Genomic DNA, 10,410 nt, shown 5'->3' with positions numbered 1-10,410 from the left:
TTCTGCAAGGAAAGGACTCTGACTTGGCCCGGACGTGCTGCTGGAGCTGAATTCCAGCGCGAGCCTCACGGGTCCTGGCCCACAGTTCCCTTTCATCGATTCCAGTGGATCTCAGTCTGTCATAAACAAACCTGTTCCTGGAGAAATTGCTTGGTTTGTTAGGACAAAGCCGGCCTGCCATTTATTTTAAGGCCCATCAATTATGCATGCACCACACTTGGGGGCTAAGCTCTGCTTTTGTGGTTTAGCTGCAGACGTGAATGGAGGAGAGCCACTCACGTGCCTGTGTGATGCAGCCGCACCGGGCTGCAGGACATACAAGCCTGGGTCAGGACTACGGCATCTGGGGAAACACTGTTAAACGTATAATTTAGGCCTTTTCTGCGTGGTTTGAAGCAAAAGCTTAGAGTTTATAGGGAAAAAAAACCTCTCTTCTCCAGCCTTCACACTTGAGCCTAATCAAATAGGGTTGGATGATTCTTTGAATATAGTGTGAAGAAAAAGAGGGAAATGGTCCTGTTTTTCTGAGATGTTTCTGGCTGGAGACAGAATGGATGAACTGTGCCCCAGGATAACATAACCACAGAGAAGCATGAGCGTCTCCGTTAAAAGCAACAGCTGGACACACAAAAAGTCCAGAAACTAGCCATGGAAATACAAAGGGATCTGCCAAGTCAGTAAAGGACTACATGACCAGATTAAAGCACAGAGATAAAGAGGGTCGGTAAGGCCCGTTAAAACGGCCCACAGGTGGGAAGGAGAGGTCCCAGCAGCGCTGTGCAGAGAGGCCAGAGAACAAGGGTCCAGCACTCATAAAGGAGTGAAGACGAAATTCTCATCTGAAATCTCCCAGTCCTACAGAGACAGCCCTGGACCCTCGCCCTGAGCATCTGCAGGACAGCTGTTCCCCAGCTGGAAGGAACCAGAAGAGCCCGGACCTGGGACCAGCCGGCAGACCACACATCGCCTTGCCGGGCTGTCCCTCCCCTGCACCCCTTCTACTCTAAGGGGGAAATCCTTGTACCAGGAGTGAGGCCTGTGGGAGGCGTGTGGTTAGCCTGGAGACATACAGGACCACAGCGCAGGACAGGTCACGGCAGGAGACGCGGGTCTTAGCCCTCGTGAGCTAGGAAGTTATCAGAAGGCATCTAGCAAGCAAGTCCATTAACATCTGTCTTTATAATCAGGTCTGTTGGCACACCGTGTAGTATCGGTTTCAGGAGTAGAACCTAGTGATTCATCACTTACATACAACACCCAGTGCTCATGCCCAACACCTGTTTAGGCTTTCTCTAGCTGCTTTCAGGCTAATGGAGGAAGAAAGGGACCAGGGTGACCCAGTGACTTGCCACCAGCCAAGCCCTCCCCCAGGCCCACTGTAGGTGACCCAGAGCTTCCGTGGAAGGCCTCTGCTGGGCGGGCTGACCACCTGGAGAAGGGAGGGTTGAGGGTGTGTGGCCAGCTCAGGGGACACTGCCCAGGAGGGTTCATGAAGGAGAGACAGGGACAGAGACAGAATGAGCCCACTTCCTGTGACAACAGGGCATCCGACAGGCAATGGACCTGAGAGAGCACATCTTGGTGAACAGAAATTCCCACGTGTTTCCCAACCTGGGTCCTGGAAGAACCAGAGCCAGGGAAGAAGAAGAGGGAGGAGATAAAGTACAGATCTTCACCCCTTCCTCACTGAGATTAGCTGACCTGGGCAGGTCCCCACTGCAGATTAGCTGATCTGGGCAGGTCTCAACTGCAGATTAGCTGACCTGGGCAGGTCCCCACTGCAAATTAGCTGATCTGGGCAGGTCTCAACTGCAGATTAGCTGACCTGGGCAGGTCCCCACCCAGATTAGCTGACCTGGGCAGGTCCCCACTGCAGATTAGCTGACCTGGGCAGGTCCCCACTGCAGATTAGCTGACCTGGGCAGGTCCCCACTGCAGATTAGCTGACCTGGGCCGGTCCCCACTGCAGATTAGCTGAACTGGGCAGGTCCCCACTGCAGATTAGCTGACCTGGGCCGGTCCCCACCCAGATTAGCTGAACTGGGCAGGTCCCCACTGCAGATTAGCTGACCTGGGCAGGTCCCCACTGCAGATTAGCTGACCTGGGCCGGTCCCCACTGCAGATTAGCTGACCTGGGCAGGTCCCCACTGCAGATTAGCTGACCTGGGCAGGTCCCCACTGCAGATTAGCTGACCTGGGCAGGTCCCCACTGCAGATTAGCTGACCTGGGCAGGTCCCCACTGCAGATTAGCTGACCTGGGCAGGTCCCCACTGCAGATTAGCTGACCTGGGCAGGTCCCCACCGCAGATTAGCTGACCTGGGCCGGTCCCCACTGCAGATTAGCTGACCTGGGCCGGTCCCCACTGAGATTAGCTGACCTGGGCCGGTCCCCACTGCAGATTAGCTGACCTGGGCCGGTCCCCACCGAGATTAGCTGACCTGGGCAGGTCCCCACTGCAGATTAGCTGACCTGGGCAGGTCCCCACTGCAGATTAGCTGACCTGGGCAGGTCCCCACTGCAGATTAGCTGACCTGGGCAGGTCCCCACTGCAGATTAGCTGATCTGGGCAGGTCTCAACTGCAGATTAGCTGACCTGGGCAGGTCCCCACTGCAGATTAGCTGATCTGGGCAGGTCTCAACTGCAGATTAGCTGACCTGGGCAGGTCCCAACTGCAGATTAGCTGACCTGGGCAGGTCTCAACTGCAGATTAGCTGACCTGGGCAGGTCCCCACTGCAGATTACTGACCTGGGCAGGTCCCCACTGCAGATTACTGACCTGGGCAGGTCCCCACTGCAGATTAGCTGACCTGGGCAGGTCCCAACTGCAGATTAGCTGACCTGGGCCGGTCCCCACTGCAGATTACTGACCTGGGCAGGTCCCCACTGCAGATTACTGACCTGGACAGGTCCCCACTGCAGATTACTGACCTGGGCAGGTCCCCACTGCAGATTACTGACCTGGGCAGGTCCCCACTGCAGATTACTGACCTGGGCAGGTCCCCACTGCAGATTAGCTGACCTGGGCAGGTCCCAACTGCAGATTAGCTGACCTGGGCCAGTCCCCACTGCAGATTACTGACCTGGGCAGGTCCCCACTGCAGATTACTGACCTGGGCAGGTCCCCACTGCAGATTACTGACCTGGGCAGGTCCCCACTGCAGATTACTGACCTGGGCAGGTCCCCACCCCAGATTATCTGATCTGGGCAGGTCCCCACTGCAGATTAGCTGACCTGGGCAGGTCCCAACTGCAGATTAGCTGACCTGGGCCGGTCCCCACTGCAGATTACTGACCTGGGCAGGTCCCCACCCCAGATTATCTGATCTGGGCAGGTCCCCACTGCAGATTAGCTGACCTGGGCAGGTCCCCACTGCAGATTAGCTGACCTGGGCCGGTCCCCACCGAGATTAGCTGACCTGGGCAGGTCCCCACTGCAGATTAGCTGACCTGGGCAGGTCCCCACTGCAGATTAGCTGACCTGGGCAGGTCCCCACTGCAGATTAGCTGACCTGGGCAGGTCCCCACTGCAGATTAGCTGACCTGGGCAGGTCCCCACTGCAGATTAGCTGATCTGGGCAGGTCTCCACTGCAGATTAGCTGACCTGGGCAGGTCCCCACTGCAGATTAGCTGATCTGGGCAGGTCTCAACTGCAGATTAGCTGACCTGGGCAGGTCCCAACTGCAGATTAGCTGACCTGGGCAGGTCTCAACTGCAGATTAGCTGACCTGGGCAGGTCCCCACTGCAGATTAGCTGAACTGGGCCGGTCCCCACTGCAGATTAGCTGACCTGGGCAGGTCCCCACTGCAGATTAGCTGACCTGGGCAGGTCCCCACTGCAGATTAGCTGACCTGGGCAGGTCCCCACTGCAGATTAGCTGACCTGGGCAGGTCCCCACTGCAGATTAGCTGACCTGGGCAGGTCCCCACTGCAGATTAGCTGACTTGGGCCGGTCCCCACCGAGATTAGCTGACCTGGGCAGGTCCCCACTGCAGATTAGCTGACCTGGGCAGGTCCCCACTGCAGATTAGCTGATCTGGGCAGGTCCCCACTGCAGATTAGCTGACCTGGGCCGGTCCCCACTGAGATTAGCTGACCTGGGCAGGTCCCCACTGCAGATTAGCTGACCTGGGCAGGTCCCCACTGCAGATTAGCTGACTTGGGCCGGTCCCCACTGAGATTAGCTGAACTGGGCCGGTCCCCACTGAGATTAGCTGACCTCGGCAGGTCCCCACTGCAGATTAGCTGACCTCGGCAGGTCCCCACTGCAGATTAGCTGACCTGGGCCGGTCCCCACTGCAGATTAGCTGATCTGGGCAGGTCCCCACTGCAGATTAGCTGACCTGGGCAGGTCCCCACCCAGATTAGCTGACCTGGGCCAGTCCCCACTGCAGATTAGCTGATCTGGGTAGGTCCCCACTGCAGATTAGCTGACCTGGGCAGGTCCCCACTGCGGATTATCTGATCTGGGCAGGTCCCCACTGCGGATTAGCTGACCTGGGCAGGTCCCCACTGCAGATTAGCTGATCTGGGCAGGTCCCCACCCAGATTAGCTGACCTGGGCAGGTCCCCACCCAGATTAGCTGAACTGGGCCGGTCCCCACTGCAGATTAGCTGAACTGGGCAGGTCCCCACTGCAGATTAGCTGACCTGGGCCGGTCCCCACCCAGATTAGCTGAACTGGGCCGGTCCCCACTGAGATTAGCTGAACTGGGCAGGTCCCCACTGCAGATCAGCTGACCTGGGCAGGTCCCCACTGCAGATCAGCTGACCTGGGCAGGTCCCCACTGCGGATTAGCTGACCTGGGCAGGTCCCCACCCAGATTAGCTGACGTGGGCAGGTCCCCACTGCAGATTAGCTGACGTGGGCAGGTCCCCACTGCGGATTATCTGACCTGGGCAGGTCCCCACCCAGATTAGCTGACCTGGGCAGGTCCCCACTGCAGATTACTGACCTGGGCCAGTCCCCACTGCAGGTTAGCTGTCCTGGGCAGGTCCCAGCTGGAGGAAACCGAGGGCCTGGACTGATTCAGAGATCAAACTGTGATTGAGATCACACTGGAAAAAACCGGTTGGGGACTTAAAGTCACTGGATGGTGACCCTGCCTCAGGCATCTTCCAAGCTGGGGGCTCATGGCCAGATGGAGCCACAGAACCACAAGGTGATTTCCTTTAAGTGACCTGTTTTCACTACTTAGCACTGGGACATTTTTAGGCCATTTTGAAACTGCTTTCAGAGTTTGTGTTTTATTAGTCTTCCAAGAATATGAGCCTTGTGGTTTAAAGGCCCATGACCTGAAGGATAACATTAATTCCACACTTGAGAACTCATCATATTCACCAGACTAGATGCCAAATGCACCAACATGTCTCCAAGGCAGTGGAGACGAGGAACGGGCCGGAATCAAGAAAGAAAGTGACTCCGGGGACCAGCGGGCTGGAGGGCAGCAGGGCAGGGAGCGGCAGCTCCCCTCCTTCCCCAAACCTTCATTTCTGCAGATGAAATCTCCACATCCATCTCCCATGGCTTCTCCCAACAGTGGGAGTTTTCCTTTTCCAGTAACACAGTAAATGCTGGCGAGGTTCTCCATCCTCCGACATAATATCATGGAGTGGGGCAGAGCTGGAAATGAATGAACCACATCAACAGCGTGGAAGAAATGGATTTGAAATCCCAAACACATATTTAAAGAAGGTTTAGAATCACATCCATTCATAAAGCCAAGATCATTTGCATAGAACTAAATCATGACTAATTCAGAACAAAAGAGGCTCTATCCGTGATAGGTTACGAAAAAACCTAACAAGGCAAAGCTTCAGTCATTCAATTATCTGGCATTGGGCAGACAAAATAAAAGAACATTTTAAAAGACACCAGACCGCATCCTTCTCCACGTTTGGACCCCGCAGTTTGTTGCTACAAGACAGACACAGCACTGAGGAGGAGAATGAGGAGAAGGGGCTTTAATAAACACGTGCTAATTCAGCCCAGGCCCCTGGAGCACCGTTCTCATCGAGCACCTTCCGTGCGGAAATCACGTGTGGAGCCTTTGGGATTGTGACTACAGCCCTCCAGCACCCACAACTATGTACCGGTTGGGGCCTCTGCAAACTCTGCAGGGAAGAAGGATCCATTCAATGGACAGTTTATGGCAAAACAGCCGAACAGCGATGTTGGTTAAACAGAAGAAAATAGGACAAAAAAACAGAGATACCAACCAAGCACTGATTTCTGGCTGGTGGAAACAGCTGGTTCATCTCCCTCCCACACTTAAGCAGGGTTAAGCTTTAACGACCACCATTATTAGGAGGTCTTTATAGAGATTCGACTAATAAAACTGCAAGCAATTCAAAGCCAGCTACTTTGCATAGAATTGGGAGCAAAATAAACACAAACGGCCCTGCCAGAGGCCCGACTTCCCCGTGGATGTTTGACTTCCCCGTGGATGTTTCTCGTCGGTCTCTCTAAGCTTCACTCTTCCTGCCATCCTCCCAGGCTGTTCACAGAATTGCCCCCAGGTCTAAGGTCTCGCGAATGGCAGGACACCATCCAGATCTGGCTTGGCGCAGGTCCCCTGGGTTATCAGTGGGGTGATGCCTGAGGAACCCCCTCACCAGCAGCGCTCGTGAGGACCCTGCTGACAGGATCCCAGCCTGGAAAAGCGCCAAGCGGCTCTGGCACCGAGGAGGCTGGCCGTCTGTCACATCTGCATAAACTGGGTGACGGGTCTGCACGGTTCTGGCCAGCGGTGTGTGTGAGAGCCCGGTGGTCCTGTCCGGTGGGCATGTGACATCTGAGTCCACATGTCCCTCCAGGATGAAATGGGGAGGCTACGAGCCACATTCTGGGGCCAAACAGAAGGCCCGGGGAAAGGCCACTTGTAACGGGCCTCACTCAGAACAAAGCCTCCTTCTCCACAGGCCTCAGCGCAGAGCAGAGCAACTCACTTTGAGCCACGGCCCCAAACCGGCTTATGGTCTGTAAATACACAGTCTTGTGTGGAGGAGCCCAGTAGGACTCTTCCGGAGGCACGGGCTTCATCAGCTCCTCTGACGCTACAGAGCACACAGCACGTGCCCCGCTCCTCCGGGCCGACCAGACGCTTACCTCGTGAGTGATCTAAATCATCCTAGAGTCAGAAGAAAACTCGAGATCATCTCATTGCTCCTCTCTGGATTTATGGTGTTCAGTCTTTGCAGCAAAGTGGTCTGTGAGTCTCTGACACGTCCCTTGGCTCCACTTGCTCTCGGATTTTGCACTTACTGAATGCGGGCACGGCGCTGAGGGTGCGCTCCGCTCCGTATAGCAGCCAGCAGGCAGGTGCGAACAGGCGTCCAACACGCGTGCCAATGAGCCAGAGGCAGGGGCTGGAACTGGCCGAATGGTGGCAAGAACTAAATTCTGAGCGAGTGTCACAGGAAGAACTTTATCTGTAAACGCTTATACAAGAGGTTTTCGGGTTGGTTTCAGTGCATTTAAACCCACCGCTGGGTATGCAGAGCTGCCTGGATATGTGTAACCAAGATGCCGCAGGGTGCAGAGCAAGTCAGGAAGACAAGGGGGGGACATCCGGGTCCTGTGCAGCAGCAGCCCGGGGCCAGCGTCCCCGCGGATGCCAGCAGCTAGCCAAGGCACAGAACCGGCCTCTGGCCAAGAGTCTCAATGCCAGAAAATAGCCTACGTGGGGAAGAAAGATGAACTATGTTTTGGATCTCCAATCAGCAAAGCGGCTGGAAGCCAGGGTGTCAGAATAAGACAGTCAGGTGACACTAAAGATAGAACAGGTGTACGCTCGCATCTGACCCACAGCTTTGTTGTTTCTGGAATCAAGATGCACCTCGTAATCAATGCCAACAGAAGTCAAGCAGGGACGTGTTATTTCTGGCTGGGCAGGTGCAAACCCACACGCTCCCAGGACCACTGTCTGTAGGCCTGTTGGGTGCTTGGATACTTTGCTACAGATACTTTGTATAATTGCCATTCCAATTTCAATCCCTGTTACAATTTTAAGTAGTTTCACATCTTCTGTCTGATGCAGTAAAATAAAAAGTTACTGTGTATGCAGTTGGCCACCCATCATGTGCCAGGCAATAAAACTAAAGAGAGTAGAAATTTCCAAATATCTCAGAATATGTCACAACATTTTCAAAATGAAAAGGGCTGGCGTGACAAATTCTCGTAACACAAAGACCACATTTCAACCACTGAGCAGCTGACGTGGACAAGAGCCACTTAACTGTCCACCAAATCTGTCATGGAAACACACGGAGCTGCACAACACACAGAGGAACGGTCCGGTGCTGACCAACATCCCAGCATAATCACTTCGCACCTGAATGACGCAGGCCGAGGAGGCCAAGGTTTTCAGGAACGACTGTGGAAGGAGGAAGCAGCTGAGGAAGCCAGGGGGCACTGGGGGCTCACGAAGGAGACAGAGAGGGAGACGGAACCAGCCCGCTCCCCACCCAGGAGGCCACTCCGCAGGCGGGGAGACCTGTTCCGCAAAGGCACAGCCCAGACCGGGCACATGGACCCTTGCTGCCCGTCCACACTCTGGAGAAGCAGCACGAAGGCAGACACAGGAGCCCCCTCCAGAAGCAGTGGGTGCAGGACTATAGGCGCACAGCACAGGCAGGTACGTGGAGGGGTTCCGCTCCAGGACAAATCTTGTCTGCTTCACCAAGACCCAAGTAACGCTGCCCTGATGTATCTGACGTCCTCCTTCTTAACAAGATAGGAGAAGCAACATTTCAATATGCCTCCTTGGCGCATCTCAAGTGATTATATATTTAAAAACCCAGCATCCTTTGGAACATTTTCAGTCTTACTTTCCTTCCTCACCTCTGTCTTCTACAATCACCCCAAACACCAGCCGATCTAGAGGAACTTAGTGTCCCATGGGAACGCACGTAGGGCATCAGCAACACCTATTTTTTCTTAAAAATATAATTTATTGTCAGGTTAGCTAACATACAGCGTATACAGTGTGCCCTTGGTTTCGGGAACAGATTCCCATGATTCATCGCTTACATACAACATCTAGTGCTCATCCCAACAAGTGCCCTCCTCAATGCCCATCACCCACCCTCCTCCCCTCCAACTCCCCATCCCCCATCAGCCCTCAGTTTATTCTTTGTATTTAAGAGTCTCTTATGGTTTGCCTCCCTCCCTCTCTGTTTGTACCTGTTCTCCCTCTTCCTTTCCCCCATGGTCTTCTGTTAAGTTTCTCAAGTTCCACATATGAGTGAAAACATGTATCTGTCTTTCTCTGTTGGACTTATTTCACTCAGCATAATACCTTCCAGTTCCATCCACATTGCTGCAAATGGCAGGATTTCATTCTCGTTGCCAAGTAGTATTCCATTGTATATATAAATCACATCTTCTTTATCCATTCATCAGTTGATGGACATTTAGGCTATTTCCATAATTTGGCTATTGTTGAAAGTTCTGCTATAAACATTGGGGTACAAGTGCCCCTATGCATCAGCACTCCTGCATCCCTCGGGTAAATTCCTAGCAGTGCTATTGCTGGGTCATAGGGTAGGTCTATTTTTAATTTTTTGAGGAACCTCCACACTGTTTTCCAGAGCAGCTGCACCAGTTTGCATTCCCACTAACAGTGCAAGAGGGTTCCCATTTCTCCACATCCTCTCCAGCATCTATAGTCTCCTGTTTTGTTCATTTTAGCCACTTTGACTGGCGTGAGGTGATATCTGAGTGTGGTTTTGATTTGTATTTCCCTGATGATGAGTGATGTTGAGCATTTTTTCATGTGTCTGTTAACCACCTGGATGTCTTCTTTGGAAAAGTGTCTATTCATGTCTTTTGCCCATTTCTTCACTGGATTATTTGTTTTTTGGGTGTTGAGTTTGATAAGTTCTTTGTAGATTTTGGATACTAACCCTTTATCTGATACGTCATTTGCAAATATCTTCTCCCATTCCGTCAGTTGCCTTTTAGTTTTGTTGATTTTTTCCTGTGCAGTGCAGAAGCTTTTCATCTTGATGAGGTCCCAATAGTTCATTTTTGCTTTTGTTTCCCTTGCCTCCAGAGACATGTCAAGTAAAAAGTTGCTGCAGCTGAGGTCAAAGAAGTTTTGGCCTGCTTTCTCCTCTAGGATTTTGATGGTTTCCTGTCTCACATTTAGGTTTTGTCCATTTTGAGTTAATTTTTGTGTACAGTATAAGAAAGTGGTCTAGTTTCATTCTTCAGCATGTCACTGTCCAGTTTTCTCAACACCATTCGTTAAAGAGACTGTCTTTTTTCCATTGGATACTGTTTCCTGCTTTGTCAAAGATTAGTCGGCCATATGTTTGTGGGTCCAATTCTGGGTTCTCGATTCTATTCTATTGGCCTGTGGTCTTTGTGCCAGTACCACACTGCCTTGATGATTACAGCTTTGT

Source organism: Lynx rufus, unplaced genomic scaffold (assembly GCF_022079265.1).
Source record: "Lynx rufus isolate CCGP_SWC_20201006 ecotype Redwood Valley unplaced genomic scaffold, mLynRuf1.p SCAF_4, whole genome shotgun sequence".
NCBI lineage: Eukaryota > Metazoa > Chordata > Mammalia > Carnivora > Felidae > Lynx > Lynx rufus.
The sequence above is the reverse complement of the archived record's forward strand: the minus strand, read 5'-3'. Positions refer to the sequence as shown.